This window comes from Dermacentor variabilis, chromosome 1 (genome assembly GCF_050947875.1).
Source record: "Dermacentor variabilis isolate Ectoservices chromosome 1, ASM5094787v1, whole genome shotgun sequence".
Lineage (NCBI taxonomy): Eukaryota > Metazoa > Arthropoda > Arachnida > Ixodida > Ixodidae > Dermacentor > Dermacentor variabilis.
The window spans coordinates 273,472,171-273,478,906 of record NC_134568.1 but is presented as its reverse complement, the minus strand read 5'-3'; positions in this window follow the sequence as shown (position 1 = coordinate 273,478,906).

The window sequence follows — 6,736 nt, the reverse complement described above, 5'->3', positions numbered from 1 at the left end:
AAAAGGAAAGGGTAACCCTGCGTTTAACCATATGCTAATTTTACAGCCGTTAGTGCGTTATTGAGATTACTCAGACCCTTCGCATTGACCGACTACAACAAAAAGCCTTTGCTGCTTTCGGTATCGTACCAACGCACTGACTGCATCAATGGCCCGTCGAAGAATGCTATGCATCGAGAAATAACCACACACAATGTCTCACATATTTGAAGAAAATAAATAGTAACAATAGTCCTCCAAACATGCTAACATTGCATATTGCATGCTCTAGGCATACCTGCATAATAATAAATGGTTCATTATACAAGAAATTCTAGCAACGATGTATACGGGGGGATATTGTTTAAGGAAACATAAGAAGGGTAGGTTGAAAAGCACGATGACGGAACAGTCATGAGAAATGACGCAGTCATTTTGTAAGTTTAAAGAGACACAAACCGTACTCGAAGTACACTGAGCGAAATTATTAATAAGATTAAAGTCGAATGACCAGATTGCAAATGACGCCAGAACACAAAAAAAAAGCAATAAACAATTAAAGAAACGGTTATACGTGATCTCACTAGGACTAGAAAGTTTCATAGTGATGTCATATAGAGACGCGGGTACTACTTAGCGTGCCTAAGAGTCAGAGGAAGAACTTTCTCTTTCGTAAAGGCTGTTTGCCATCCGCCAGATACCTTCATTAATATTACCGCAAGTGGCGGGCATTGCATTTCCGAACTGTTCTACCGTAATAACTTTTTTCTAAATACTAACCCACATAGGTGTTGCACGTGCCGAATGGGGAGCAAACAGAGCGTCGTTCCCAGTGGTAGCAGACACAATGGCCGGACACCCACACAGCCTACGTCGTCCAGAGCGTTGGTGGTGTGGCAAAGGCATCGTACATCTAGAGAACGCCTCTAGGGCGTACACTAAGTGGATGACGCGGGAGAGACGATGATTTGCTTAGGCGGGAGCTTGTCATAAACTCGATCCTAGATGTCGACTAGCCGCTGCACCTGTACCCTGGAAACCACGTTGCGAGCCGTCAAGTGTCCACGCTCCTCCGTTACCCGAACACGTGTATAACAAACTTGTGCTCGCAGCTGTCCTTGTGAGGGAGCATGGCGTGTAGGTCCGTATTCAGTGCGCCTCTCGACACTTATAGTTTCCACCTACCACGTTTCACTATAGAACCACGCATATCGCAATAGTTTACTGGTGTCGTTTTGTAAAAGTGCTCAGTAGAGTGTACAACACTTCCAATACTTCTTAAACGTTGCAACATTGTGTGCACAGTGCCGTCTTCATATTGGCGAACGCCAATCTTCGTTCGCGTCCGCAGTGTGAATAACCCAGGTACTTCTTTCCTTTCTGAAACACGGGTATCTAACACAAAATAATACCTTCATATTCGCATGTTGTCGCAATGAACTAAGTCATAGTTGTCAGATGAACCGTCTCTCATATTATAGTATGTAAAATAGTGGGTATTGCAAACATGGCAACTTCAATTTATGCACCTCAATGAATGCTGCCGCACAAATTTCTTGGGGTGCTCACCCTCGCTGCAAACACCATGCGCAAAGCGTTACTTTCTGTTACTTGAGAAAACCAGCGAAAATAATGAGACGCAGAATCATTTCGTGTTTGCGTGTGTCCTTGGTGTTTCCTTCGTGTTTACGTCTCAATTTTTTCGCTGGTCTTCTCAAGTAACAGTATGAACCAACTGGCCCAGCAAGCAGCCCTTCTGGAGTACTTTGCTTTCTGAGCCAGAGATGGCGACACGCAGACGCCTTATTGCTCGATGACCACACATAACACCTGAATGAGGATTTCTCTCGCTGAAGCGTTCCGTTTGGATTTATGAGCTCAGGTTCGGTACGTCGCGAAATCGCGACAACACGCTAGAAAAGGTTAATAACAATTGTGCAAGACAGCGGTGTGTAAATGTTATACAAAGTTAGTACCCATTTCTTCCTAAATAGTTTCCTTGAGAAGTGCAAACATTTCGAAGTAGGAGAAGTGTAAATATCTAAGAACACAGTTCACTCCTGTATAAGTATTTGTGGCTTCACATTCATTCTGGTGTAATAATCTTTCTACGACCCGCCTTCCGCTCGGCTTACCAATGATGGGACGCAACGGTCGTTTGTAGTCTATGACTTGGAGTAGCATTCCTTAATGCCTACTCTTTCCTCATTGGAATGGCCAAAAGTCACGAATCCTCGTTTCAGTGCACAAAGAAAAAATCTCTGCACCACGCTGGACATGGTTGACAACCGTCCCGTTACGCAAAGCAGAATTATTGGATCCTGGTCAAAGCCGATGTTAGACCAAGTTGCCTAAAAGCACTAGTGCATTTTTAAAAGCATCAGAAATAATGAAAAATTATAGTCGTCAGTTGCTTTCCTTGTGTTTGTGTTGACAGATTGTTCTCTCATTTCTCGTCATCTTTTCTACCGCTTACAGATCAGAGCCCAGTTCAGAGCCCACTGGACACTACATCTAGTTAACCCCTCTGCCTTTCATCTTATTTCTCTCTCTCTCTCTCTCTCTCTCTCTCTCTCTCTCTCTGTGTGTCTTCGAAAAATCAATCCAAACATTAACGAAATTCACATTGTAAGGTTTAATCAAATTGAATCTCAGCTTGGACAAGCGAAACTTTTCACCGTCTTTGACAGAAGGCTATTGTGATTCTGATACTACTACCATTTCGTCTCTAGTGAAAAAAATTATGGGGTTTTACATGGCATAACCACGATCTGATTATGAGGCACGTCGTGGTGGAGGATTCCGGAAATGTTCACTTCCCGCCACACTGCTGTCTAGGCTCAGGCGTTCATCATCGTAAAGTATGGCGCTGGGGTTGTAGTACGCGCAGTCAGCTGCTGGAGGCCCCTAGAAAAGGTGAACAGCACTCACTTGTTCGGAGTACAAACGCTGCGTCTGGAGCTTGTGGTTTTCTAGCCAAATTGCACCGTCTGCACATCTGATAGTACAACCTAAGTCAGACTTCATTCATTCATTCATTCATTCATTCATTCATTCATTCATTCATTCATTCATTTTTCTTTCGTTCGTTCGCTCGTTCATTCATTCACTAATTCGTCAATCATCTATTAGTCTCTCAAGTTCACAAATTTCGGTCATTGCGCTATGAAAGGGGTGGGCTTTTTTTTCTACCTGAAATATTTTTGATCGAAGCCTTCGTAGACATAATACTGAAGTGAAAATTATTCTACTCTTTCGCTGTTTGAACAAAGAAGTAACTACTTAAGATAGGTAGTAGAGCGAACTGGTGCGGGAAATAAGACGCACTTACGATGAATCGATAGAAAAATTCTGTGGCACCCATCTCACGATGAGTGCCGACGGTAATGCCTATAGCATTGACTCAATGTAGAGACACAGCGTATTGCCATCGTCGAAGCGAGTTATGTATGAGGCGTGTAGTGCAGCGGAATTCTTTTGCGCTTCCCTACGAACACTCGGCGCCATCTAGCACCGCCGCCGCTAAGCCTGCGCCTGGCCTCCAAAATACGTAGCGCGTCGGTGCGTGCGAGCGTTGAGAAGCGCGTCATGCGGCAACTGGACTCTTTCGCGCTTCTTTCTGGATACGCTGCGCCGTCTAGTGGCACTGCCTAGAAGCCCGCGCGTGGCCTCCGAGACGAGAAGCGTGGTGCGCCGGTGCCTGCGAACCCTGAGAATTCTTCCCCCGCTTGCCACACAATCAGTGGCACATGCTCAGTGACCGAAGTTGGCGAGAGGTTCATTGAAAAACGGAACATACTCAGTGCATTAATGGTGCAGCTCGCTAAAGTGTTGGCCTGAAAGGCGTTAATTGTAGAGCGCTACACACTCAGTGCATCTGTGCGCAGCCTGTTAATGCGTCGGGTTGCTGTGATTGAGTGATCCTTGAGACGTGGGTCTGATTCCGCTCAGCATCGGAGAAATTTGAGCAATATTTTGCGTCGTTGTAGAGCAGCACATTACTAGCGCGACACACCTAGATACCCAAGTTGGCGTCAAAGACATCTATTACAGAGTGGCACGCACCTACTGTCGCGTGCCCAGTGACCCAAGTTGGCGTCAAAGAGGTTCATCGAAGAACAGCACAGGCCGAGTGGCGCATATCCAGGGCTCCAAGTCGGCGTCAAAGAGTTTATTTAAGTAGCAGTACTTACCCAGTCCCGCATCTACAGTGACCAATATCGGCGTGAAAAAGGTTCGTTGAAGAATGGCACATACGCATGTACACTCCAGGATACAAGTTCGTCTGACGGTTGGTTTCGAACCCTGTTCCCTCAGAATAGCAGTCCGATGCGCTACATATTCGACCACTGACCACCCAGTGACCCAGATAGGCAAGAAAACGGCTAGATACATAGACCCCGAAAATTCCGTGAGTGCCCTAAAAAAGCTAACGCAGTAATAAAAGTTTATCGTTGCTGAAAGCTTGTTGATGTGCATCTGGCCTCAATCCAGGCCTCCTCTTTCACCCTACTTCAGAGGGGATGTAATGTACACAGCCAGATGTCTTTGGTTTTGGAGTGTGGCGACTGCAGTCGGCCACCCAGGTTTGGGGAATTTAGGGACATGACTTGGGGATCTAATAATACCACGCATAGATCCACAGGAAGAACAATGGCTGTGTGCGCGCTATGAAAACGGTGATCTTTGACAGCTAAGGTTAAGTGTGTTCTAAACGTACGGCCATCTGTTCAACAGGATGGTTCACACGGGACGAAGCGCGATGACATTGTCATCAAGCGCTGAATGATAAAATTTGTGATAAAGGCACAACCTTGTGATTCAACGGCACAGTTCAAGCCTCGGAACGCTTAATGTCATGCTTAAGTTAGAGACGCCAGTGTGCTCAGAAAATCTGAGTCATATTAAACCTTCCTTAGCGATTCTGCATAAATTCTAGAGCTGATGAAAAGCTATATTGTTAAGGACCATAAACTGCGCATGCATATGAGAGCTTGGGTCAAACTAGCCCTAACAACGCTTAATATAGCTTTACTGGTAGGGTTACAATACCGCAGTTTATAATAGCAAGGTGAGAGAACCAACTGAAGTTGTTATACAAGTTGATGCCAAGGTATCTATATGTTACGACTGTTACATATGCTGTTTTTCTTCCGAGCTGACTTTATCAACCTAGCTTATGGGCGACATAATTATCATCGTTGTAGTTGGCTCAACGCCGTCAGTTAGCCCTATTTTACTTGGTACTCACAATAAACTTCACTCATGCGTCATCAGATGGCTGATTGTTCATATCTTTACTTCTCCCTCTCTCTCTTCTCTAGCTGTCTAACCTCAGAAACTGTCATGCAATTTCTAAATGCAAGTGCCTTGTTCATTCGTGAAGGGACCAAAGTCTCCACAGTTAGAGCAGTTAGCACAGGTATATCCAGCACCTAACTTGTGTACTGCCCACAAGAACAACTTGATTAAAATATTAAATCTTGCTTCATTGCTAGCGTGATTGGAAGACTAAAACGGGGCAGGTGTATATTGTGTGCTATATTGTGTATTGTGTGCACATGTCGCTTGCGGTCTTGCATGAAAGACAGCTTATGTTGTTCGCGGCTAAAGGTTCTGTTTTTAATTTCGTTCTGCTAATTTAGTGCAGCCTGCAAAAGTCCGAAAGTCATGAAACTAATTCTAGAGGCAATGGGCGTCAAATGTGTGTATATATATATATATATATATAGTAAAAAAGAGAGAAGCCAACTAGCAAGTGTCTTTCGAAAGAGGCACCACACCCACTTTTTGAAGTTCAGAGAAAAATAAGGGAAAGGAAAGAAGAGGCCTTGCACGGTTAATTAGGGCACCGTTACAGAATGATGTAGGCTACGATCCATTGGCGACACGTTCATTCAGGTCTGAACGTTGAAGGTGGTGGCGTATGAGAGGAGCGGCGGTACTGGGGCGTCGTTTAAATTGCACAAGGTATCATCAGTGAGGTCAATGTTTTGTGGTGAAGTTTAAAGAGCATCAGCTGTCCCCTTCCTGAAATACGAATTTCGAGATGGTTTCCACTGACAAATCAGTGTTCTTCTATAAGATGCGATTTTATGGGCTAGGCTTGAAGACTTCACGTAATAGAGGGGAGTCAGCATTGGCATTGGTCGCCCGGCTGCGACTCCTGTGGGGGTCTCTGAGGACGACAGCTCTTGGCAATCTTAGTTTTTGTCATAGATACCTCAGCGCCATGTTGATGCTCCCAAAAGGGGAACATCAACATAGTATACTTGGATTTGGAGGTTCCCAAAGGGGAGCAACAGTTCCTAAAATTCAAACCGTAGATTTCTTCATAATCCAAATGTACCGATAGACGAATAAGTTTGTAAGATCTTATAACGTTCAGAAGAAAGTAACACCAGCACCTGTGATGGTGGAACGTTGGAAAGCTTCCAACTTAACCATAATCTTCGAAAGTCTGACACATGTAACGAAGCGGATCATCCACTACAAGTTACAGTACGTCCCACCCCCAACTGAATTAACATCAGGATGTCCCTAAATAGCAGAGCCCAGCTCCGCTGAAGAAACTTGTCATGATCCCGAGTACCGACACAGCTGCAGAAGCAGTCTGATGGACTTAATGAATCCTAGTTTGAAGAACAAACTACAATCCAGCAATAGAATTTCCAAGCATGGATACAAGTTTTGACAGCTTAGAGAATATATTCTTGTGCAGATTAAATCCTAACCGATTTTTTTACACAATGAACCA